Genomic DNA, 26,571 nt, shown 5'->3' with positions numbered 1-26,571 from the left:
AATGCTTTAATGACCATCCATATTTATTTTGTAGTCTCTTTTAATAAGATAAAAAGATTCCGATTTTTAAAAATGGTTTTATGTATCTCCTTTATTTATTTTTTTATAAAGGAGATACATTAAACCATTTTTAAAAATCAGATCAAAATGGCTTCTATATATATATATATATATATATATATATATGTGTGACCCTGGACAACAAAACCAGTCATAAGGTAAAATTTTACAAAACTGAGATGTATACAACATATGAAAGCTCAATAAATAAGCTTTCTATTGATATATGGTTTTTTAGGATAGGCCAATATTTGGCCGAGATACATCTATTTGAAAATCTGGAATCTGAGGGTGCAAAAAAATCTAAATACTGAGAAAATGACCTGTAAATGACCAAACTTTATGCATATTACTAATCAAAAATTACATTTTGATATATTTATAGTAGGAATTTTACAAAAAAATCTTAATGTAACATGATCTTTAATTAATTTCCTAATGATTTTTGGCATAAAAGAAAAATCAATAATTTTGACCCATACAATGTATTTTTGGCTATTGCTACAAATATACCCCAGCGACTTAAGACTTTAAGGTTTTGTGGTCCAGGGTATATATATTTCTAATCATCTATTCATAATAGCATTGCTAAAACAACATCAAATGGTGGCCTGAGACATTATGCCTGATACAATGCATATAAAACAATTTCTATTCACAGTACACTGTGGACTTATAGACATTTGGTGATGCATTCAGAAGATAACATTCATAAATTGTTAAAATATAAAGTGATTTGTGCATATGTGGGGTGTAATGTACCACACACACTTTAAAAGGATAGTTTTATTATTGTGTGTCTGATTCCTAAATGCATATAGAGCACTTAAAGGAATATCATGTTGGCCACTGCTCTGTTGGGTTTAGTTCCAACACACCTGTCTGTAATTTTCAAAGCAGCTGTTATTAATTGGTTTGATTAGATTGTTCAGGTGTGTTTAATTAGGGTAGGAAAAACTCTGCAGAACAATGTCCCTCCATGACCTAAATTGAACTTGAGACTGCTTGCACAAACTGCCTTAAGTTTTGCATTAACTACAAACTAGTAACAAAGTGATTAAAGTTTAACAAACTATATAAATTTAATCAGTATTTACTTCATGTTGTTTGATCCCCGTGTTTCCCGCCTTTTACACAAGAGCTGAGTATCAGTCAGTGGACTTTCAGAAGTTTCAAAAGCATCATCAAATAATGTCATGAAGCTCCTGAAAATCAGGCTCCATTGACTGATATTGTATTAACGGAATAATAAAAAAAGAGAGATTGAACAACATGAAGGCAGGTAAATAATGATAGAATTTATGTTCAGGTGAACTAACCTTTTAAGCCCCCAAATAAAAAATGTATGACATGCAGTTATATTACAGTAACAGCTTTAGAAAACAGTAATAAAACAGAAGCTTTATAGAGAGTTTGTTCTGAGACGCTTTCAAAAAAGGTTTTTCTAAAATCATTTTGATTTCTGCATTTGACAGATGCTTTTATCCGAACTGACTTACAGTGTTCTTATTACAGGGACCCCAGTGGAGCAATCTGGAGAAATGAGCCTTGCTCAAGGACACACTGGTTATGATGGCTGCTGCAGAGATGGAACCAGCAACCTTCTGCTCACCAGTTCAGCAGTTTAGCTAACTACACCACAAAAGTAATAAGGCTACACCAGAAATGAGCATATCTTTGTAAACATTTGAAATTAAATTACGCAAGAACTGAAATGCTGACAATACTCATTTTAAATGTTTTAATTGGTTTAAATGTTTTATAGATAGTCATGCTCATGGAGAGCAGCCACACAGATGTTTGGGGCAGACACAGCCCGTCCCCTCCGTGCACTGCACACCACATCTGTCTGGATCATCTGTGGAGAGAAGACGGCTGGCGAAAGGTTGGTATCTCGTGAACACTTTTAATTAAAAAGTGCTTAAAATATTTTATATTCTGAATACAATAGTTGCAGTGTGTTGATGTTACTGTAAGTCCCGACCCTTAGCAAACGCGATTGCGTCTTCTTTAGAAAGTTAACTAGTTGCAAATTTGGTAAAATGTAGGCTAGCCTAGTTGGATCCTAGTAGCTTTTAGAATCTTTATTTACGAAGCAAGGTTATTTTCGTAAACGAAAACTAAAACTAAGACGAAAACTATTGATCAAAAAACATTTTCGTAAACTGAAATAAAATAAAAATGTCAAAAATAAATGAAAAACTAGAACGAAACGAAACTAACAACTTTTATTGAAAAACTAACTGAAATAAAATAATAATTATCAAATAAATAATTGTTTTCGTAATAATTATGTTCTCACCCCATGGCGGAAAAATAAAGACTGCGACATGAACAGCACCTGAATTAAATCTAGGCTACTGCATCAGTTTTTATTGATGTATTTTATGTAACACAAGCGATCAAACCAATATACTGGAGCTGCTTAATCGTTAAATGATAGAGATTCAAACACCCACGCGATCATTTGTAAATGACAACGATTCCTCATGTCTGTTAAACCTTTGAAAAGTCTTACCGGAACATTCAAATCTATATTTGACAGAGAGAGCGGTCATCATGTTTATGTAAAAAAAAAACAGCTTTTTGGCAAAACAGCTTCACAAACAGTCTTTTCAAATACCCAGTCGTTAATATTATCACAGCAATATTCTGATTAAAGGTCATAGTCTGGATATAAACACTGATGTGATGTCTATTGTAGAGATCAAAACAGAGCACGTCATCTTTTGAAAGTAATCGGCGCTTCAAGTAATGTTTGTGTCGATTGCTTAGTTTCACCACTAGATGGAAACAACTGTTAAAATATGTATTTCAGTCATTGACTACTAGAGATTGATTCAAAAACGCAGGTTCATCCAGTTATGTTTTTGTGAGCAAATCATTTATTCATTCAAACCACTTTTTCATAAATTTAATATAAAAAGTTGGTGTATTAAATATATTCTTTTTTAAATATTATGTATTAAATTATTAATAATTCATTCAAATGAATTAAACACTTTTTAATAGACTGAAGCAATTAATATTTTGTCTCACATTATTTTGCTTAGTTTAGAATTGCTAGGAAATCGTGATCTCTATTTAAAATAAAACGAATTTAAAAAAGCAAAACTAAATTAACCTTGTTAGGAAGCCCCGCAAAATTAGGTGCCCTAACAAAAGTTTTAGACTGTGCAGCAAGTAGGCATTATTAACAGTTTTTTTTAATTATTAACCTTTAGGAACCTTTAGGGGATCCAATCGTATCCCCTATCCAACCAACCCCCCCCCCAACGGACAAACATCTAACCCCCTCATAGACCCCCCCCCCGGGCTGACCACCACACATTGCCTTCAAACCTGTGGGAAACACTGCAATGTCATGCACAGAGGTCTTGGGGATATCGAAGGTCTGTGACACTAGCCTGACGCTGCATGGGCAAGCCAGTAGAGGAACACCAGCACCTTGATATCCATTTCCCACCCATGGTCAGATTCCAGTCTGAGTGCACCAATGAAGGACCTGATAGACGGCAAAGACAGGCGAAAGTGGGCACGGTGGTCAGCTGCTTCATCCAAATACAGCTGCAGAATCGGCACAGCTGCATTAAGACCGCAGTAGGATGTGGGGTTCACCGCCTGTAAATATGTGATAGTTAGCACAATACATTTAAATAAAGCATTGTTTCATATGTTGTGGACTTGTATTGATTTATTGTGATGGTTATTTTTAATATTTAGAATATACTTTAATTCATGCATTAACATGAAAATTAACTGAAAATGCATGTATTCACATTGGTTGATTTTGTCTAGTTCATGTATAGTTAGGTCATATAACAATACAATTAAGTTGCTTTTTTCTTTGTTTTACTAAAATATATAATTTTCAGTGACAAATTATGCAATATAATTTACTATTGGTCAGCATTTATCAACATTATTACATAATTGTAGGAGTGAGCTAGCAATGCAATTAATTTCTGAATTTTTAAGTATTGATACTTACATTTTTTGATTGTAGAATGAACATTCTTCTCCAAAGGTGAGACCTTCGAGCAGCTGCCCGACGTCTCCTTTTGGATGACAATATTGCAGTGATTTGTCTTGCAAACATTCTTCTATACATAGTGGTATATTCCACTGATGAAATCAGGTGTTAGTGCACCTGTCAGTCATACCTTTTAAGTTGTTGCGCTTGGTATAACGTCACAGGTCACATGGTAACGCCAATGCAGATTCATCAACATCAGATTCATTCATGTAAGTGAGTAAACTGTACAGTAGGTGGCGGTAATACTCCGTAGGAGTGAACGGCGATTAAAGAAGAAGAAGAAGGTAACGTCAACATGGCAGCTCACATTCATACTCAACGGCTGTGTCCAAATTCAGGGTCTGCATCCTCCTTAGGATCCTTCCTACCCGGTTGAAGGAGGAGGGGTCCTCCAAAGACCGCAAAACCTGGAAGTAGGTGTCTGTGAATTTGGACAGCCTACACTTCTTTCAGTTCCCTCCCCTACCCGTTGCTCATATTCGGTCGCCTAGCAACCGTGACAGCGCTAAGCAAGAAGTAAGGTTATCTGTACTTCACAAAACAAAAGAACTGCTCTATCGTCCCTAAAAGCGTTAGAAACAGCTTCAATCACTAACAAGAAATTAGCTGTGTGTAAGGGGATATTCACACAGTAAAGAAAGAAAGTAAGAAAGAAGCTAGTTCACGAAAGTGATGTTTTTTAACATATAAACATACAAATGTAAAAAAATAAAAAAAATAAGCTTAATGCTAAAACCAAAGGCCTAACTAGACAACCGCTGTAAAAAAAAAATTTTTTAAACGCCAGTTTTTTTTTAAAACTTACATCATAACTACCGCTCGCTTCGTCCGCTATTATTTGAAAATTCCGGAAGCGCTCTGCTGAAAGGAATTATGGGATAGGTAGGACGGGAAAGGATCCACCAGACCCATCCTTCCAATTCGGGGAAAAGGAGGACGTATTTGTGGGCCGCATTTGAAGGATCCTACGAATTTGGACAGCCTTCGTCACGGCGCTGTGACGTAACATCCTTCAAATGAGTCCGAAGGATGTAGACCCTGAATTTGGACACAGCCAACGAGATTTGGCTGTAGAGTATGTACTCTTTTAGCGCTCGTTAAGTAAGTATTTATTGAAATTAAGTACCTACTCATTGAGTATGCGGTTTCGAACGCAGCCATTGTCTTTACTGAAGGGTAATGTTTTAAGTAACACTAAATATAGCATTACAACGTTATATTTAATAATGATGCATTCATTTTACATAGCTTGTAAAAACGCTTTAATTGATGTAACAGTGTGCATTGGTTTAAACTTTAAAACTTTAAAACCACAAACCTTTCTTCAGGTGAACCACAAACAGATGAGGAGCGCAGCTTTATGGCGTCACTTCAGCAGACCAAAATAAAAGTCTATTGGAGCACAGCTCTCTTGAATCACAAACACATCTTAGAAATGTTGATTATAGAATAGAATTCCGTGCCCACATGATGATGAATTTCTAAAGTTATTAACTATAGTATTTTTCTCTATTTTTTGTGTACTATCAAAACACTATACTTTATACTTATACCTCGCCATTAAATTCACATAAAACTAGTTAATGCTGCTGATTCAACTATATAACTTTAACAAAGTATCTAATAAGAATATTGCATTCATTCAGATCTAGGATGTGTTATTTTAGTGTTCCCTTTTTTTGAGCATTGTACAATACAAACTATATAAATGTAAATATTTTCAGAATATAAACTATGAGCGTATTTATATATGTATATATGTATTTATACAGGCCTATACATACTAAATAAACACAGCACGCACACATGTGAACAAAAACTTATTTTGGATGCGATTATTTGCTATTGATCGTTAATTAGTAATTTATTTATTTATTGTAAATAATAAAGGCATAAAAATATTAATTAAACAAGTTAATAAGTATTGAATAATAGTGATTTGATAATTATATTATGTATAATTAGCTGTTTGCTGAATTATTATTTAATAATTATATAACAAATGCATAAACATTTATTATCATATATATTTTTAAAGTACACAACTAGTCGTTGCTATGGCGATGACGTTATAACTGAATCACAACATTCTAGAGTCGCGAGCAGAGCTAACTTTGCATTGCTTGAGTTCGCGCTCACATCCTGCATAGTGTTTGATTGATCATTCAGCACTTTTACACTTTCACAGCGACTTATTCAAGTGAACATCGATTATCAAGAGTATTAGGAGAAAACTGAGTTCTCTTAGCGCTCAAGTGTACACTTTCCTTCCAAGTAGCCTACATGCCAAAACTCAGCACAACGTGGCGTTCAACCGTCAGCCCGTTAATGCTTGATGAGGAGGATGAGGAGGAAGAGTTTGGAGAAGGACAAGGCTACTTTTAGTGGTCCAAAGTCCAGTCCAGCTTTAGTTCAAGTCGACATGATGGCTGAAGGTGCGTTTACTGCCATAACCAAAGACAGTTTCATAAACTACTGTCAGCTCTTGATATTTTATGTCAACTACAATTATCTTTTTTAAAGACTACATTTGAGGAATGAAGCCAGTAAAGTGCTCTGAGAGGAAGATACAGCGTTGGCTATGAAAGGAGACGCTTGGAGGATGGTCTTAACCGGTATTGTTATTATTTTCTTACTGTATTTATCTGGTTATTTCACTAATACTTAATTACTTATTGTTTTAATGCTGTGTTGTGACCTGAAAGATCCACAGATGTGTTTTTTTTTTTGTTTAGTGATAGTTGTTCATGACAACAAATACCCTCTGTTCCACAAATTCTGTGGTTTTTCAGCATTTTTGTGTATTTGAACCCTTTCCAGCATTGACTGTATGATTTTGAGATCCATCTTTTCAGTCATATGCAACTATGACAAGGTTCAAACTCTCAGTGATGCTCCAGAAGGAAAAACAATGCATTAAAACTTTTGCATTTGAAGATCAGAGTTAATTTAACTTATTTTGTCTTATAGATAACACCTATCTTCTGTTTTTTTCTGCTTTTGAAAGGCAGTACTAAATAATATATATATATATATATATATATATATATAGGCAAAATAAAAAAAAAATGTACACATTGTCATTCTGTCAAAAGTTTTCACCCCAACTCTTAAAGAATAGTGTTTCTCTCTGGAGCATCAGTGAGTGTTTAAACTATTATTTTCTCTTCTGTACTATATGTAAACATCTTTAATGTGAAATATCTTATTCAGCTCAGTACTCTTATATTGTTAAAATAAGCATTTTGCAGATTCTCTAAGGTGTATGTAAACTTTTGACCTTAACTGTAAGTTAGATATGAAGATATATTCACATTTTTAAGATGTTTACATATTTTTGTGCTCTTGTTTGTATACATGTGACATTGAAAGAAATCTGAAAAAGCCAAATCTTGTCTAAGTATTATGTATGTGGATGATTTCTGTTTTTTGTGCAGTCCACCAGTGTTAGTGAGGGAAATGATAGTCGGGAGAAAAAGAGCAGGAAGAGTAGTTTTGAGACGAAAGGCAGCGCAGGTCAGGCTCAGCAAGTGCAGGACCAAACTATGGCACCAGAAGACGAGAGAAGCGCTGATGGTGAATCAATCAACTCTTCAACTCTGAGCATCAAGATCTCTACAGCACACAGTAAATATGGGTCACCATTAATAAGGACTTTATTAGAAATTAGAATGATGTGGAATGAATTACCAAAAGCTAAACAGAGGCTGGAAACTGATTTTTATTCCAAGATTTAAACGCAGATGAAACCAAGCAGGCAGTTATTACCACCAGCCCAATTTTTTCAATTTTTTAGACCAAAGTGTTTTGCGGGACATTAACTGTGCTGTAGCAGACGATGGTCTTCAGGATCCTCGTTCCAATCAGCAGAACATATTGACTCGATATGAAGTCAGCCGAATGCTTGGCGAGGGAAGCGCTTGGAGAACGGCCTTGAGGTATCGTCCTGTGCATTTCAAGTCCTGTTGGATCACACGTCCACATGTTGAAATGGAAATTTGAACCACTTTTTTGTTTTTGAACAGGTGGCAATAAAATTTGTGAAGAAGATGAAGAACATGGATTGCATCAACACTGTAAGTAGGCTACCTTTTTCATAACAGTATGTCGAAGACTGAACTGAATCTATATTTACTACAGTTGATGTCAAAAGTTCAAATCTCCCTCAGAATCTGCAAAATGTTAATGATTTTACCAAAATAAGAGGGATCGTATCTATTAAGCACTGAACGTGAATAAGAGATTTCATATAACAAAGGTTTGCATATAGTCCACAAGACAGTTGAATTTACAAAAATGACCTTGTTTGAAAGTTTACATTCACTTGTTTCTGAATACCATGTTGCTACTGGAACGATCCACAGCTTTTGTTGTTTAGTGATTGTTTATGAGTCTTTTTTGTCCTGTTCAACTGTGTGCTGTTCTTCAGAAAAATCCTTCAGGTTCCACAAATTCTTTGTATTTAAACAACAAGAACAAACAAGGGATGAGAATCAAAGGGATGTAAACTTTTGAACGGCTTCATTTTTTATAAATTCAACTATTTCTCAGGAACTATATGCAAACATCTTTTATGCAAAATATCTTATTGAGGTCTGTGCTAAATGAAGAATAACACACATTATGTATGGTCCATCTTGTTTTGATAAAATAAATAACATTTGACAGATTCTGAAATGGGGATGTAAACTGTATAACGCTTTCATCTAACAATCCTAAAAATGATCTTTTCTCTAGCCTGCTCATCCTACACCTCTTGGTCTCTCATGGGAAACCTGCTACTGTATGGTCTCTGGGAGTGGTCCTGTTCGTAATGTTGTGCGGACACTTTCCCAAAAAGAAGGACCTGCTGGAAATAGGTCGGGATAAATGGTTTGAGCCTGAATTGTCAGACGGTAAGATGGCATTCTTTACTACAAAAAAAGACCAATTGTAAAGTGGGAAACTAATTAAAATTAAAACTTTTTTTCTCAGCCTAGGGGTGACACTTCTGGTTTATTATCCACTACAGGGAAATAATGAGAAGAATTACAATGTGCACTGTTTGCACTTTAACCTAGTGTGTTCAAAATTAAGATAATACATTAAAATAATACGTTAAGACACACCAATTTGCAATAACAAGTAGCAAAAAAAAATATCTGGATGCAGATGAGACCAGAAGCCAAACCAATAAACTTTACAAATTCATACGCGAAGACAAAGGTGGATAGTCTAGAACAGTCAAATTTTTAGCTTATTTCAAAGATATCCTCAGGTGTGAAGTTAAAGTTTGTAACCTGACTCTGTCCCTCATCTTTTTGCACAGATTGCTGCTGATCTGATTCGACATCTCCTGCAGCAAGACCCAAGCCGGTGGATTGGATTGGATGAAATCCTTCTCCATTCATGGTTTAAGCCACAGATTTTGCTCTATCTTCCTTCAGCTGATGTGAATGGCCAGCCATCCATGCCTTAGTGTCTTTTGGAGCTGGAAAGCCTTGCTAGCACCTGGACAGTCCCAAAATGCCTTGTCAACTGTCATCGTGGTCCAAGAATTTCCAGTATGTATGGGGTCAAATTTCTTCTAAATGTATTGCAAGTCATGGATAAAAAAATAATAAGCGTGAAACTTATATTTAAAAACTAGTAAAATGTATTGCACAACATTTTAAAATGAAAGCATAGTTTTCAGAATAGCAAACAATGGTCACGGATCGAAAAATAATATGCGTAAATCAAAACTTTGAACACAAAATCATGCTGCGCAAAACTGAAATATTAATGCAAAATGATCTGACTTGCAGACAAAAACATTCTGCTTGGTTATATTTCTGTTTTTGTGCTTTCTGTTTTTGACTTTGCTTTTGTTTCCTTGTTCTGTACCCTTTTTTTCCAAATGTTGCGGTTGGAGGTTCATGTAAACCAGGGCGGGCTCAAGCGTCATCATTGGTTCATTAGTTCTGGATTGACAGCTCCTCTTCTAGCCAGTCAGTCGAAGAGGGGCGTCGAACGTCACTCCAGCGCACCTCATTAAGCTGCCGACGCTCACCTTGCTGTTCACTTGCGCAGGTGAATGGATAACCGTCAGCTGGGGAAACATCTTTCCACACAGGACACTGTTATACGCCTTATTCAGCCCGCCGCCATTTTGAATCGAAAACAAGGCTGTGAGGGACAGCAGTCCAGCAGCATCCACTGTGGCGTATTGTTGCGTACCGAGATGTAGATGGTTTAGTCATAAAAATAGAGAATATATCATTTCACAAATTTCCACAGGACAAAGAAAGGACGTAAGCCTTTTTCAGACGTGTTAAGTCATACAAAAAACAGTGGGTAGAAAGTTTTTATATTAGATAGTAGATAGATAGTTTTTTATTTTTATGCAAAGAGATCAAAAGATAACATTTACTTATTGGTTTGCCGTAATCGCAAAATGATATTCAGATATCAGAAGCGTTTAGAGGACAGCGAGCCAACAGGCTAGTTTCCACAGTCATTTTCCTAAATAAATGCAATATTGTTGCCTGAAAGTTAGGCAATATGTGACCCTGGACCACAAAACCAATCTTAAGTCGCTGGGGTATATTTGTAGCTAAAGTCAAAAATACATTGTATGGGTCAAAATGATTGATTTTTCTTTTATGCCAAAAATCATTAGGAAATTAAGTAAAGATCATGTTCCATGAAGATTTTTGTAAAATTCATACTATAAATATATCAAATGTAATTTTTGATTAGTAATATGCATTGTTAAGAACTTAATTTACAACTTTTTTTCAGTATTTAGATTTTTTTGCATCCTCAGATTGCAGATTTTCAAATAGCTGTGTCTCGGCCAAATATTGTCCTATCCTAACAAACCATATATCAATAGAAAGCTTATTTATTGAGCTTCCATATTATGTATACATCTCAGTTTTGTAAAATTGAACCTTTTGTGGTCCAGGGTCACATATGTCCCGTCGAACAATCCATGTTTTCTGGAGCTTGTTGTCCTGTTAAAGGTGCCATAGAATGGAAAACTGTTTACCTTGGCATAGTTGAATAATAACAGTTGAGTACATGGACATGACACACATGAGTCTCAAACACCACCATTTCCTCCTTCTTATATAAATCTGGTGTTTGCAAAAGACCACTGGAAAATAGGTCATCTCTTTGAATGATTTATAGATCCTATTCACCGCTGACAGCATCTAATCTTGTGTGGTAAGTGCTTGTGTGGCTGCAGTATAACGTTACACAGAGCACATGCATCACAATAGAGAGAGTAAAATGTAGTGGATTCAAAACGGCAGATTCAACAAACCGCATATTAAAGCTCCATAGTTAAATAAATATTTCCTTTATGTGGCAGCTACTGAGATGAGCAGCTCTGTGAAACAGCCAATCAGAGCAGACCTCCTCATTAATATTCACAAATATTCCAAATAAGGCAATAACAGAGCATTTGATTCTAGGGACAAATCCTAGGGTTGTAAATGGAGCAGTTAAACCATTTCTGGAGATGTTTTGCCCTTTCCTCTGCCATATACCTTCTATGTAGATATCAGAGAACAATTTATAATATTGTTTCAATGCATTCTATGGCCCTTTATAAATTGTGAAATGATGTATTATTTTACGGCTATACGATTGGCAATCGCCGTACGCAACAATACGCCACAGTGGAAGCTGCTGGACTGCTATCCCTCACAGCCTCGTTTCGATTCAAAATGGCGGCTGGTTGAATAAGGCGTTTATGTGTTTATACTGCGGGGCAGACGGACGTTCTGGAGGTGTGCATTATTTTCAGAGAAACACACGGCGAACGTAGTTCCAGGCAACACTTAACTGCATTACATGTCTATATCACTTTACCACACGATTTCAGTTATTTCAAAGGTCCTTACAGCCTAAAACAGCAAAATCACCAAAAATCCAAACACAGTAAACAATAGGATAAAATGATGATTTTTGCCAAAAAATTACGTTTTATTATGTACGGAAAACACATCTGTTATTTCTCCCATACTCTCTCCCTCACAGACGCACACACATACAGTTACACACATGTTAGCATACGCATAACAACTTAAAGACTACATGACAGCTATCACACACAAAGTGGTCTTGAAGAAAATGAACTTAGTTTCACTATTAGTAGAGACACTGCTGTCGATCTCTTTTGATAGACGCACAGACCAGGGGCAGCGCTAGACCCAAAGCTCTACTGGGGCGCATAACTATTTTTGAAAGTCAGTTGCATGTACAACACAGTTAACTAAACAACTATACTCATACACTGCAACAAGCTTTATAAGTAAATATATACGTTAATGCTTTATGAACATATTTATTTAAGCATCTTCACATAAAGATTCCAAACATTTTTAATTAATGCGGCTAAAAGTGCAGCATACGGGTGCATCATAGCGACTATTATGTTCATAGCGTTCGACCACTGGTTTCGTCAGTTTTTCATAGCCCACCTCAACTGCATGCTGACACTTCTGGGTTAAAGGCTGCGTGATGTGCGTGTTGCAGTTAAATACACAAACACAGGAAGGCATGGATATCTGCGTACATGGGCCAGTTTGTCGTCGGTTAATTGACTTCGGTCCGTTGAATTCAATGAAAATAATGCACACCCGAGGTGTAACGGCAACTCTGCTTCGTCTCAACGCCCCGTCGTCAATTATTCCTTTCCTGCCTGTTACTGCTGTATGCCAATCTGGCAACCCATACGCCTTAAATGAGTAAATTAATTAATTATGAATGAATGTAATGCTTATGCAATGACTCGGCTAACTGATCACTGAAAACTATAGACCAATTATAGGTTTGTAAATTCGGGAGAGATAGCTTTTATGGCTGGAGAACTACATGGATACGGTACAAAATAGTTTGATTTGAAAACAATTATAGATTATATTGATTAGATGTTATTTTTAAAATGTCCTCAGATCATTACAAGAGCTTGTCACTCATCGATAAGCACTGATATTCAACAAAATCGACCTTAGATAGTGGGATAGTCTTACAGATCCGAAACAGGGATGATGTTTTTTTATGGGTAGAGCCCATCTGGCAGCAGAAAACTCACTATTTCTTTCTTTCTTTATTTTTTTTTAAATCAAGTTATAAAGTCCGAATTAGTAGATATAAACTTGCGTTTGCAAAAAAAAGGCTGAATTGTAAGATTAAAATAAATAAATGTTATGTAAAAATGTTAATAGTAATATGTTTAAATAATATTTCATGCTGTAACTGTAGGGCTAATACAATATGCCCCCTGTTAACAACATGTGAATATTATATAGACCTATTGTTTAAATCAAATTCATGGTTTAAAAGTAAAGTAAGCAGTTTTCATCCATAGTTTGTCCATTTAAACATCTGCGTTTAGCTTCAAATGGCGTCTTGATGACAGTGTTGTATAAAAATGATTTGCATTCAGATTTTGACATCAAAAGGCACAGAAATACTTATTTTTTCCGGTGTTTTTCTGCAACCACTGTGCGCACAGCTGCAAGTGACTTAACTGTGAGATCTACTCTAAATTGGTCTATAGTTTTACAGAGAAGCAGTTACAGAGGCACGTGCATTTGATATACACAATGATTTATTTGTTTACAAAGCTACATATCTATTGCTTAAAACTATCATATAGATGTTTTAAATATATAAAGTTTGAATATAGTGAGTTTACGAGTAAGTAAGTAAGTAAAACAGCCAGTAGGTGGCAGCAAGTTACTATTTTTAGAGTAAGACATTTAATTAAATTATTGATTTAAATGGCCGATAATTTAGTGAGGAATAAAGTGGATTATTCAAGAGTGGGTTTGAATTTATGTCACGATTTGGTCAGTTAACCGGATGCGCGGCCATATTGGTGATACTCGGATGTAAACAACAGCATGGATTGCACGGTTAATATACTACTAAATAGGTTGTTCTGCTAATTTATGCTGTCTAAACCACACAAAATCATGTGGAAGCAGCTAAATCACATAGAGATGGACTTAGTGAGCAGGAAAGGGCGCAATATTTTGACGAACTAAAGTTAAGATACGTAGTATGAAAGGGTTAATTACGCTTTTTCCCTTTTTGAATTTGAGTCAGTGTGTGATGTGAGGCGTAGCAGTACTGTGTCGGGCCTTCATCAAAAACAGAACTAATCCAGGCATTTGTGCCAGGTTTGGGAGAAAGGTACTGTAATAATGTAAATTATGTCAAAAATAATGCGTTTTTTGAATCACCAAACATGAGAACATGTTCTATTTCAACCCAAAGAATTTTTTAAAAGATCATAATAGGACCCCTTTAATTAAGATATTAGACTAATATTTCAACTCCTGGACTGGAAATGATACGAACAAACGTGAATGTTATCAAGATTCTTCTCCGAGAAATTCTAGTTCAGTTTCAACCACAAACACCTTTTGTTCCTCAGACAGTTTTTTAAATTTTGTCAGTCTATAGTACTCCAAATGTTTTTCCCGGTCCGACCGATTAGCACAGCCTAAAACATGACAATAACTGACAATTTTCAGCAGCAATAATTAGGGAAATATGCGAGTTTCATTTGGTTCAGTGGTATTGTTTACGTTCAGTGCCGCCAATATGGCCGACTGGCTGCTCCCTTTCACGATGTGAACGTAGACTAAAGATGGTGAAGATAATGGCGACTGGTTATGGCTAGGATAGTTTGGTTTAATGTTAATGGATGGCCAGGCAGACGTACATCAGTGACAGACAGACAGACACAGTGTGCTGCATGGAAAGATGTTCCCAGCTGACGGATGGCCATTTTCATCTGCTAGTGAACAGCGAGCATCGGCAGCTGATGAGGCGCGTGGAGTGACGTTGACGCCCCTCTTCGACTGATTGGCTCGAGGGGGAGCTGTCAATCTAGAACTGGTGGACCAGTGATGACGCTTAAGCCCTGCCCTGATTTACATCAAACTCTAACCGCCACATTTGGAAAAGCAAGTGCAAAACGTGGAAACAAAAGCCTAGTGAAAACAGCATAAGCATACGAATAAATCGAAATATTAGCAGACAATGTCTGAGAGCACTGAGAGTAAGAAACATTACATTCAATACATTTTTGATGTACACTTATTATTTTTTGATCTGTGATCATTGTTTGCTATTCTGAAAACTTTCGTTTTTAATTTTTTGCGATGTACTTTTACTGACATTTTTTAGATTTTAGTTTTATGTGTATTATTATTTTTTTCTTTTATCCGTCACCGCAATACAGCAGGAAATTTGATCTTATAAGAATGGCACACTTTATGTATTTATTTATGTTATTATTTTATTTTTATGTATGCCATATTTCTAAGTCATTATATTTGTCATAACAGTAATTGATGTACTGTTTGAAATGTTACATGATGTGTTGAATAAAAATTATCACCTGTCATATAATGTTGCTGATTTATCATTTTTATTGTGAGGAAATTTGATTTATTTATTTATCTTTGGGTAATCTTTGAAGACTCAAAAATACATAATTAGTAAATATTCCTGTGGGTTCAGCTGCTGACCAATCGTGACTCCAAGAGGAAAGACATTTATGTTCACCAAGGCTGCATTTATTTAATCGAAAATACAGTAAAACAGTAATATTTATACTATAATTATTATTAGAATTAAATACAATATAAATAGTTTTTAATTTATTTAATTACAACAGCTGTTTTCTATTTTAATGTATTTTAAAGTTGAATTTATTCCTTTGATGGTAAAGTTTTCAGTGTAACATTAAATCATTCTTAAATGCTAATTTAGTGCTTAATTATTGTGAGTTTTTTATACTCAGTCATCAATAATGGGTCTATGAGGCGCCACGTAGGATTTAAATCAAACTTTGCTTATCAATACATACACAAAACACATGCATATACACCTATAATTTACTCACATATACATATATACTATTGGATGTTCAAATATATATATATGAAATACACACCAATACATCTTATGTTAGTAAAGAATGCATAAACACTTGTGAATAACTTGCATATACACAAACTTGAGACGTGCATACACCCAGACACACACGCTTATACATTTGAACTCGATCCATGCATATACACCTACAACAACAAAAAACTATATAACTATATAAACTCGCTGCATGCAGACACACCTATACATACTTGCATGTACATATAATCTTGATCCTTGCATATACACCTATAAACAAAATGTGTGGATGTGCGTGGATTTTTCAGTGCAAACGGAAGCCGTTTGAGCGTAACCAGAAGTAACCTGCCTATTTGCTGCGGTTGCAATGATGGATAGGGATTGTGCTACAACTGAAGCAATTAGCATTTTGCAAAATGTTCTTGCTTCGCCCACTATTATAAGATCAATTGCTAATTCAGTTGAATCTAATGTATCGCCTTCCGGTCAACTGCAGTCAGAAATAGAGTCTGAATTGCATACTTTGTTTAGGCCATCGACTTCTGGCGTACAAAGCATCAATAACAGGCAAACGATGCCATCCTCATCTGCCAGCGAAGTTCATGGACCACGATATCACACTCGCCAGCAGTATGGTAATTGGCAGTCTCGATCTAGAAAAAGGTAAGGAAAAATAGGTGGAGATGGGGGGTGGAGGGATGGAGGTAGATGGAGGGTAGAACTTGTATGAAATATTAGTGAAATAGCTTTCAAACGCTATGCAAATAGCACACACACACACACACACACACACGTAAACACAGTGTTTCAAATTTGATTTGTTCTGTTTCCACACACCTTCCCACTTTCTGTTTTTCCCTTTCTTGTCTTTCAGTGACTTTGGTTTCCAGTTGGTTAGAGGATCTTATCAGTGACTGCCTTGAGTGTCTTCCTACACTTTGTAAATAAAAAGTTTTAGTTTTCAGTAACTGGATATTAAACATAATTAGCAGATTTATTTGATCATTTATTGATTTATTTATCAGTTACAAATGTTGTAGAATTATATATATCATACCTGCAAACTTGTCGCTTTTCGGCGACAATCGCCGTTTTCATTGACAATTGGGTCATTCAAGTGAATCGTGTAGAACCGGAGAGTTTTTTTTTAGGGAGGGGGGGGGGGGGGGGGGGGGGGGGGGTTGTGCTTGCGTTAATTGACATCTGGGCCGATCGGAATCTCAACTGAGCTCGCGCCTGTCAAGAGAGGGAGGTGGGGGTGGGCTTGCGTGCCATGTAGGCCATTATTGGACAATTCTTATAAATGACATTTTTCCTGGACCAATCTCAGCGCTTGCTTCAGTATCTTGAAACACACTGCCATCTGTGTTCGCGCCTGTCAAGAGACACCCGACCTAATGTGGAAACTCTGATGGAAATTGACATGACCGTATGCACGGAGCGTTCTTTAGGACTTCTGCATAAAGATAAGCAGCTCGTAAACTTCCTCTGAAGCTCATTTTATATGTGCTATATATTAGGTGGACACTCTTGAGACTGATCTACTGCCTCGTTCTTATCAGAAACTGAGAAAATGATAATTGCAACATTATAAACAATGTTAGCGGCATGAACATTCAGTTTCTTGTTATTTGACAACATATCATTTAAATGCGGAGCCTAGTAATCCCGTACTCTCCGTATCTGCATAGTTGTACATTTAAATGCTGACAGCTAAACACTATCATAACTTGTTTAGGCTAACGTTAGCTAGCTAGCCATACTTCTCTTCAAGGACATCTTTATCGTATTCTTGATAATCGCTAACTTGCCTTCAAAGTCATGAACACATTTTTTAAATCTTATCACAAAATTTTAAAGCTTTTATTGTTTTCCAACTCTACAGCTGTGAAATAAAATGTACTTCAAGGACTAATTTTTCATTCATAAAAAACTGCATCAGACAAAATGACTTTTCACAAAAAACGTCTTTTTTTTTAAATAATATGGAATGACCCATATAACCAATAGATGGCAGCAGAGGATTATTTATTATGCAGCTGCCTTTAAACTCCCTATATTTTTCAAGACACCTTTCTTTTTTATTTATTATACAATATCTAGTTTAATAAAAAAAAAATGTACCGCCCTTAAGTGTATATATATATATAAATATATCAATATATCAGAGGTTGCGCTAGACTTTAACATTGCCCGTCATTTTGACAGACAGGGTCGTAAAAAATCCATCATAATCCATTATTTCATGTTCAACACCACATCCTGTCTCAAGTCTTAAAGGTCCCATATTGTACACATTTCTGGAGGTTTATTTTAGTTGTTGATGTCCTTAAGAATATATATTTGCGGTATAAGTGCCAAAATCCATCTCAATATATTTTTACAGCTCCTTTTTTAGGAGCTCTGTCAAAAACAGGTCGATTTTGGCCTGGCTAATTAATATTCATGAGCCTCTCTTCTGATTGGCCTGTTGTTTTCTGAGTGACGCACAGCCAGGCCAATCACAGGTAACTACGGTCATGTATGCTGTAAGCGAGCTCAGAGCAATAAAGAGAGCTGATACTCAACAGGATATTTCAGAATGATCATTAATGTTTTTTTCTTTTTCAAACACCGAATGCAGTAAGCTACATAACTGTTGCTTCAGTAAAGCCCCTTTCACAATGCGCGCTGATTCTGGAAAATTACGGGAACGAGCGCTGTGTGAACAAAAGCCAGAGCCATAAAGGCAGTGTTATAGTGATGATGCACGTTACCCTGCGACTCTTCACGACAAAAAAATACGTGCAAAGTGGAATGAAGCGGCTATCAGGCAGAGCCAGCTCCTCACTATCAGCGCTGAAGCACAGTTTGTTCAGGTTAGTTTCAGTTTCGTGAAACGTACGCGTCGCATTACATCTCACATCCAAACGTCACATGTCTTTATTGTTTGTGTGTAAAGCACGCACAGATTCCGGAAAACAACTGTGAATGAACCAAATCAAACAATTCCGGAACAAATCATGGGACACATTATGCGTGTATTTACCGGAATCGCTGTGTGAAAGAGGCTGAAGTTGACGTGCCGCTGGTCTCTTATATTCACGTTGTTCTGAAGCCTGTGTAATGATCGTAGCTTGACATCTATCGACTGAACAGGGTTTTCTCCACTTGTTTTCGTGTTGTTGTTGCTCAATAATGGAATGGATGCGTTGTTGTCTGGGTTTGACAAAAGGAGGGTGGGACGGTGGTTGGTGCTCGGGGCGGTGACTTGAGTCGATCGGACGTCACATCGTTACGGAAGTCACAGCGGTTTGTGAAAATGAACAGCTACTTTAAGCAGGCTGTGTGCAGTTTACTGTGGATTGACTGTTTTGAAACTCATATGGTAGTTACATAGCCCCTAGACCTTAGTTATCATGAAAAAAGCCAGGAAATTTCGATTTTGACAATATGGGACCTTTAAATTTCAAATTATGTCGATTTCATTAGGAAATTCAAGCAATAAATACCGTTTTGGCACTGTATAATGTGGCGTGATAGATCGTTGTAGCTTCTTTGTAGTCTCATGTACAGTTTCGTTTTTGTTCTGGATTCAGTTCTCTGCTGCCACACTGGAGCGCACTCGCCACCAACTGGACAGGAGTGGGAATTACAGCTACAAATTACAATAGGTCATCCTCAGTGTAATCTGTCAAAGTGACGGACGGCCTTCAGATTTTTCCGTCATTTCTAAAAAAAATCTGTCAATGACGGACAATTTTCGGTTAACGCAACCTCTGAGAGATATATATATATATATATATATATATATATATATAGCATGTTTTATTTATTTTGCATTAGTTCTAAAATGTATCACTGTTAAATCTGTTTTTGTTATTAGAATTGTTCAAAATAAAGACTGTTCAAATGTTGTTTTGTTTTGTTGTTCTGAAATTCTTGTGTCGTTTCATGGGCAGAGCAGTTCTAAATTGATATGCAAAGTATATGTTGTATGTAGTGTCACTAAATGGCCATTTTGAAAGGATTCCTAGACTGTTCTTGAAATAAAAGCTTACAGAAATTACAGTTTTGAAAATACTATTAAGAGGTAATTTCTCAGGGTTTTTTTTGGAGAAAATCTAGGCGTTCAAACCATGCCATTCGGAGACTCCAAATGGACAACTGGTAACCAAACGAGTCAACACTACAAATGTTATTCTGATTTTGTGTGTGTGTGTGTGTGTGTGTGTGTGTGTGTGTGTGTGTGTGTGTGTGTGTGTGTGTGTGTGTGTTTGTGTGTGTACCTGGTATTCATCACGTTGTGGGGACCAAATGTCCCCACAAGGATAGGAATACCAGTAGATTTTGACCTTGTGGGGACATTTCTCAGGTCCCCATGAAAACAGGCTTATAAATCATGCACAATGAGTTTTTTTAAGGAAGTAAAAGTGTGCACAATCTCCTTGGAGGGCTAGGTTTAGGTGTAGGGTAGGTGTAGGGCCATAGAAAGTACGGTTTGTACAGTATAAAAACCATTACGCCTATGGAATGTCCCCATAAAACATGTAAACCCAACATGTGTGTGTGTGTGTGTGTGTGTGTGTGTGTGTGTGTGTGTGTATGGGTTTCGTGGGCAGAGCAGTTCTGAATTGATACACATGTATGTAGTTTTGACCTATTTGGTAAATGGTAATTTGGTTATCATGTGTCTATTCAGAGTCTCCAAGTTGCCTTTTTGAAAGGATGCCCTGCTGAAAAAAACAGCATATGCTGGTTAGGTAGGTTTTGGTGCTGGTATGCTGATTTTAGCTGGTTAATGCTGGTCCTTTGCTGGTTTATGCGGGTCATGTTGCTGGTCAAGGACCAGCATTAACCAGCTAAAAGCTTTCAAAACATTTAACTTCACTAAAATCATAACACTAATACAACATGACATATATATTTTTTCCTGATAGATGTACTTCTAGTTAAAGTTTCTAATAAACTGTTTATTGTGTCTTGTATTTATTACCTAAACTTTTCACTTTTAATAAAAGAAGATATGGAGTGAACTGAATATGTTGGCATATTTTTGGCAAGGTATATCAACATAAAACAAAGTGTTATAAATGTACATTAAAAAAGAGAATAATATTAATAGATTTACAATGTTAGTAACTTTAGAAAAGCATCATATATATATAACTTTATTTCAGACACACATTTGGTCCATAGATAAAAAATAAAAATATAGAGTACAATACTTTAACATAATATGGGTACGAAATTCTATTCTATATACAACATTTCTATGATATATTTGCGATTCTAGAGAGCAGTGCACCAATGGGACTTTTATTTTGCTCCGGTGATGTGACGTCATAAAGATGTGCCGCGCTCCTCATCTGTTGTGAATCACCTGAAGAAAGGTTTGTGGTTTTAAAGTTTTTAAACTAATGGACATTGTTGCATCAATTAAAGCGTTTTTACAAGCCATGTAAAATAAATCATCATTTTTAAATATTACGTTGTAATGCTTTAGTGTAACTTAAGACGTTAGCCTTTAGTAACAGAGAAAGTTCGTCTCATTTCTCTCTCTATATCATGAATCAATCGTGTGATGATAAGAAGTGATGAGAGAAACTGAGAATCCGAATCATTTGAATCAAATCATTTGTGAAATGATTCAGTGATTCGATTCAGCTGCACGCGGACTACAAACGACAACAACAAACACAAACGAGTGAATCACAACCGAGAATGATTTCATGAAAGTGTAATATATTAGATATGATGTACAAATAATTGAATACCAAATATAAATAAAAATAGCCTATGTAAGTATGAACAATTTGTGTAATTTGTATATATTTTGTAAATGTTATATATAAGTCTATTAACTCTGACTGTATTACCAGTACACTGACTAGTGAACTAGGAGCTGATTGAGACGCATCCAGAGATTTAGTTTGCATTGATTTTTCTTTCTATTAATTATTGTCATCTTAAACAGGACAGAGTGTACAAACACACAGAAAAACTCCTGGAGAATCAACAGATATGAAGAAATGAAGATTGAAGAAACATTCAGAGTCAAACATGAAGATACTGAGGAACAAACAGGTTGGTTTTTTTTATTCTCAAAGATGAATGCACTACAGAAATGTCACAAGTGTAGAAATGTTAAGACATTTGACAGAAGTGTTGAGATCACATGACAAATATTAACGCTGCCTTCAATATCCTGCTTTCACTGCATTTCTTATTATAACATCATGCATTTAAGTTGTAACAATAATATGGAATAAGCCTAAAAAACTGTATATTTTACTGTAACATTAAACCCAATATCTTCTTCTAATATTAAAACCATTGATTTCTAGCACTTTGGCTACTTATTCAAAAGTATCTAAGAAAATTATTTATGTTAAAGTCATTTGCACAAACCTTGATATGTAAGTAATCACATTTGGCTACTGCATGCTGACTACATTTGGTCATTTAAAGTATTTGGTAAGCAAATAAAACAGACAGTGGACACTAAAGCTGCATCTAACTTAATCCGGATACAAATGAAAAGTTGTTTTTGTTTTAAAAATTTTCTCCATCCACACTAACGTTTTCAAGTATTTTCCAAAAGTTTCTCATCCACACTTGAACGTAAGAAAGTGTTAAATTTGCCTCATAAAAGCTTACTAAAACTATACAAATGCAACGGATTATACTTTTTCATGCAATTTCCTCTAGTAAGATCATTTCATTTGCCGAAATATATATATATATATATATATATATATATATATATATATATATATATATATATATATTAGGGCTGTAACGATACACCAAAACCACGATTCGGTTCGTATCACGATTTTTTTTTTGTGGGGGGTGGGAGAAAAAAACGTTTTTTTTAAAAACAATATTTTTTTATTAAATAACATTTGAAAATCTTTATAAACTGAACACCAAAGAACAAGATTAACAATGCAAATTATTAACAATATAAATAGCCATATGTCAAATAAATAAATAGCCAAAGCTATAACACTTCTGTTTTCTTTGTAACAAAATACTGTTGAAATACAAACAGAACTAAACTCCATTGTGGAGATGATTCCAGCATGTTGAAAATTCTTCTTCAATCAAGTTCTCTTACATTTACAGTTATTATTAGTAAATTAAATGGCTACTGTTTCACACTGAGGTAACTGAGGCTTACTGCCTGTGCTGCAAACCACAAATCAAGTAAACATTAAACAAATAAACAACTTATTTCTCTTACGAAAACCAAACTCGTTTGATTTAAGGGAGTTGAAAATTCTTCTTCAGAAACACCATCATGTCAACATTGTCTGGTGAGAGGCTTGCTCTCTGTGCTGTGACAATGTCACCTGCAGTAGAAAATACTCTCTCACTGGGGACAGATGTGGCTGGGATTCCAAGGTAACTTTTAGCCAACTTGTCTAAATGGGGGAACTGGTTCTGGTTGTCCTTCCACCACACAAGTGGATTTGAGTCCACTGAGAGGCAGAGATGCTCACATGTCTCTGAGCTAGAGTCCAAGTCAAGTCTCAAGTCTCTGAGCCAGAGTCCAAGTCAAGTCTCTTTATTATATTAAGTCTCTGGTTATAATAAGTGTTGCATCACGCACGGCGACCCATCCATCACTGCAAAGCTATATATAAGGAATTCAAAGCATGTAATATGTTATTATTACTCCTTTATCTATTAGCATACAGTATCTCCTTTGATTTTGGTATACAAAAAGTATAAACAGGCTATTTCAACATGACAAAAACACCAAAAATGCTTTACTTTTAAGTAGGGCTGCACGATATTGGGAAAATATGCGATATGCGATATTGTTGTTGAATATTGCGATAACGATATTTCTTGCGATATTTATTTTTAAAATTATTATTATTTTTATTATTATTTTCTATTTTTAATCATTTATATATGTAATGATCATACTAAAACAGGTAAAAGATATTCTTCTGTCATCCGAATTAAATCTAATTTAATAGAAAATGTGAGTACATCAACAAGATGTTTATTTTCTCTATTATAGGTAGAACCATTAAAATTGGAGATAACCACTGCATTTTTAATAAATAAAAATAAAATTTTACAGCTCCATACTACAATTATTTAACCACTTTATAGACACAGTGATGAATGAATTTTTAAATCTATTCATTCTACAATAAGGAACTCTAAACCTCCTCCCAGAAGGCAACAACTCATATTCTGTGTACAAAATGTGTGTTGAATCACAAACAATCTTATTAGCTTGTCTTAGAGTAGCCTTTTCATAGTCTGCAGTGATGTCTGTTCTTTAACAATATTCAAAGTGCAAATAGAGACCGAATTTTTGAAGCATGATACAGTTATAGACAACTACAAAACGTAATATATAGCCCACATATTAATAACAGCATATGTTATATAGCCTAATTTGCGCGCATTGTGGGTTCGCTCTCTAAACACGGGGTATTAAAATTGTATTTGAATGCGCGTGCTTCTTTTGGTTTCGTTTTAACGACCGCGCGAAACTCTCAGCAGTGCATAGCGTCCATTCTACAATACAATAGATTGCTTTAACAAAACCTTGTTTTGAAAGTGGCAGGACACAAACGGGATTTTGAAAAAAGCGTGTCCCCACAGTGGAAATTATGCCTATGCGTGAGCGGTCCTCTGCAGCTGAGTTATCATTTGATTTGAATGTGTGCTGCATCGTACAGTAGCCTATATTAAGACTGAGGCGGCAGAATTGTATTTGACAGAATGTGCGCGCTCTAACACGAAATATAGATTGTGTGGACCTTTTAACTGTCCACAGTAAAACATCGTCATATCACACACACCTAATTGCAATGCAGTTTGTGCAGATCCGGAACAGAGGATATGAGAGAAAAAAACAGCCGGTTCCTAGTTCAGCGGAGCGCAGTGTCAGTGACAGGGAGTGACTGACGGCTAATATCTCAAAAGTTAATTAAAGGGAATAATATAAAGATTAAGTTTAAATGGTTATGTAATTCTGGAGAGAAAGGCGAACCTGTCACACTGCAGCTCACAGCAGTACAGTAGTTAGCCTAGCGAAGGTTTTGTAAAAAAATGAAACCAATTAAATGCCATTTATCGCAACTCTCTGCGATACCGATATCGCATACACTGTAAAAAACAACCTATAGAATCTACTCAATAAAATGGGGTAAACTGATGTAACAATTTGCACTCAGTTTGTTTGGGTAGATTCTATCCTATATATCTGAGTAAAGAATACCTGAATTTAAGAATCTACTCAATAAAATGGGGTAAACTGATGTAACAATTTGCACTCAGTTTGTTTGGGTAGATTCTATCCTATATATCTGAGTAAAGAATACCTGAATTTATCAGCTATATATTTAGTAATGTATTGTAGTAGAAGTACATTTTCTCAAAAGTTGTACTAAAGTACACCTAATATGAATGCATTATTAGCACTAACACTTAAACTGATTTTGAGTGTGGTAATTCTCCCAGGTTAAAAAAAAGTGCACTAAAATACACTTTATTTAAGTATACTTACTACACTTTTCAGTAATGCACTAAAAGTGCTCTATTTTCGCGCACTAATTAAGTTGGCTTGGGAAAGCCAACTTACTGAAATCCTATTTAAACTTATTATTATTCTTCTTCTTATTTTTCTGAGCGGAAAATATTTAGACACTATCTCCTCCTAGACCGTTCAAGCTATATCTATCTATCTATCTATCTATCTATCTATCTATCTTCAAACCTTATCTATCTATCTATCTATCTATCTATCTATCTATCTATCTATCTATCTATCTATCTATCTATCTATCTATCTTCAAACCTTATCTATCTATCTATCTATCTATCTATCTATCTATCTATCTATCTATCTATCTTCAAACCTTATCTATCTATCTATCTATCTATCTATCTATCTTCAAACCTTATCTATCTATCTATCTATCTATCTATCTATCTATCTATCTATCTTCAAACCTTATCTATCTATCTATCTATCTATCTATCTATCTATCTATCTATCTATCTATCTATCTATCTATCTATCTTCAAACCTTATCTATCTATCTATCTATCTATCTATCTATCTATCTATCTATCTTCAAACCTTATCTATCTATCTATCTATCTATCTATCTATCTATCTATCTATCTATCTATCTATCTATCTATCTATCTTCAAACCTTATCTATCTATCTATCTATCTATCTATCTATCTATCTATCTATCTATCTATCTATCTATCTATCTATCTATCTTCAAACCTTATCTATCTATCTATCTATCTATTTATCTATCTATCTATCTATCTTCAAACCTTATCTATCTATCTATCTATCTATCTATCTATCTATCTATCTATCTATCTATCTATCTATCTATCTATCTATCTATCTTCAAACCTTATCTATCTATCTATCTATCTATCTATCTATCTATCTATCTTCAAACCTTATCTATCTATCTATCTATCTATCTATCTATCTATCTATCTTCAAACCTTATCTATCTATCTATCTATCTATCTATCTATCTATCTATCTATCTTCAAACCTTATCTATCTATCTATCTATCTATCTA

At 35.2% G+C, this 26,571-nt stretch overlaps 1 long non-coding RNA gene and 1 pseudogene across 1 annotated transcript; both read right to left on the bottom strand.

The window, feature by feature from the left end:
* Positions 1-26,571, bottom strand: part of LOC141322867 (uncharacterized) — a 677,976-nt pseudogene that overhangs the window by 637,198 nt on the left and 14,207 nt on the right.
* LOC141326426 (uncharacterized) lies at positions 3,383-4,707 on the bottom strand. The gene is made up of 3 exons (XR_012353888.1): positions 4,224-4,707; positions 4,052-4,118; positions 3,383-3,681 (listed from the first exon to the last, which is right to left on the bottom strand). It is a non-coding gene; the product is annotated as an uncharacterized lncRNA (long non-coding RNA).

This window comes from Garra rufa, chromosome 1 (genome assembly GCF_049309525.1).
Source record: "Garra rufa chromosome 1, GarRuf1.0, whole genome shotgun sequence".
Taxonomy (NCBI): Eukaryota; Metazoa; Chordata; class Actinopteri; order Cypriniformes; family Cyprinidae; genus Garra; species Garra rufa.
The sequence above is the reverse complement of the archived record's forward strand: the minus strand, read 5'-3'. Positions and strand labels throughout refer to the sequence as shown.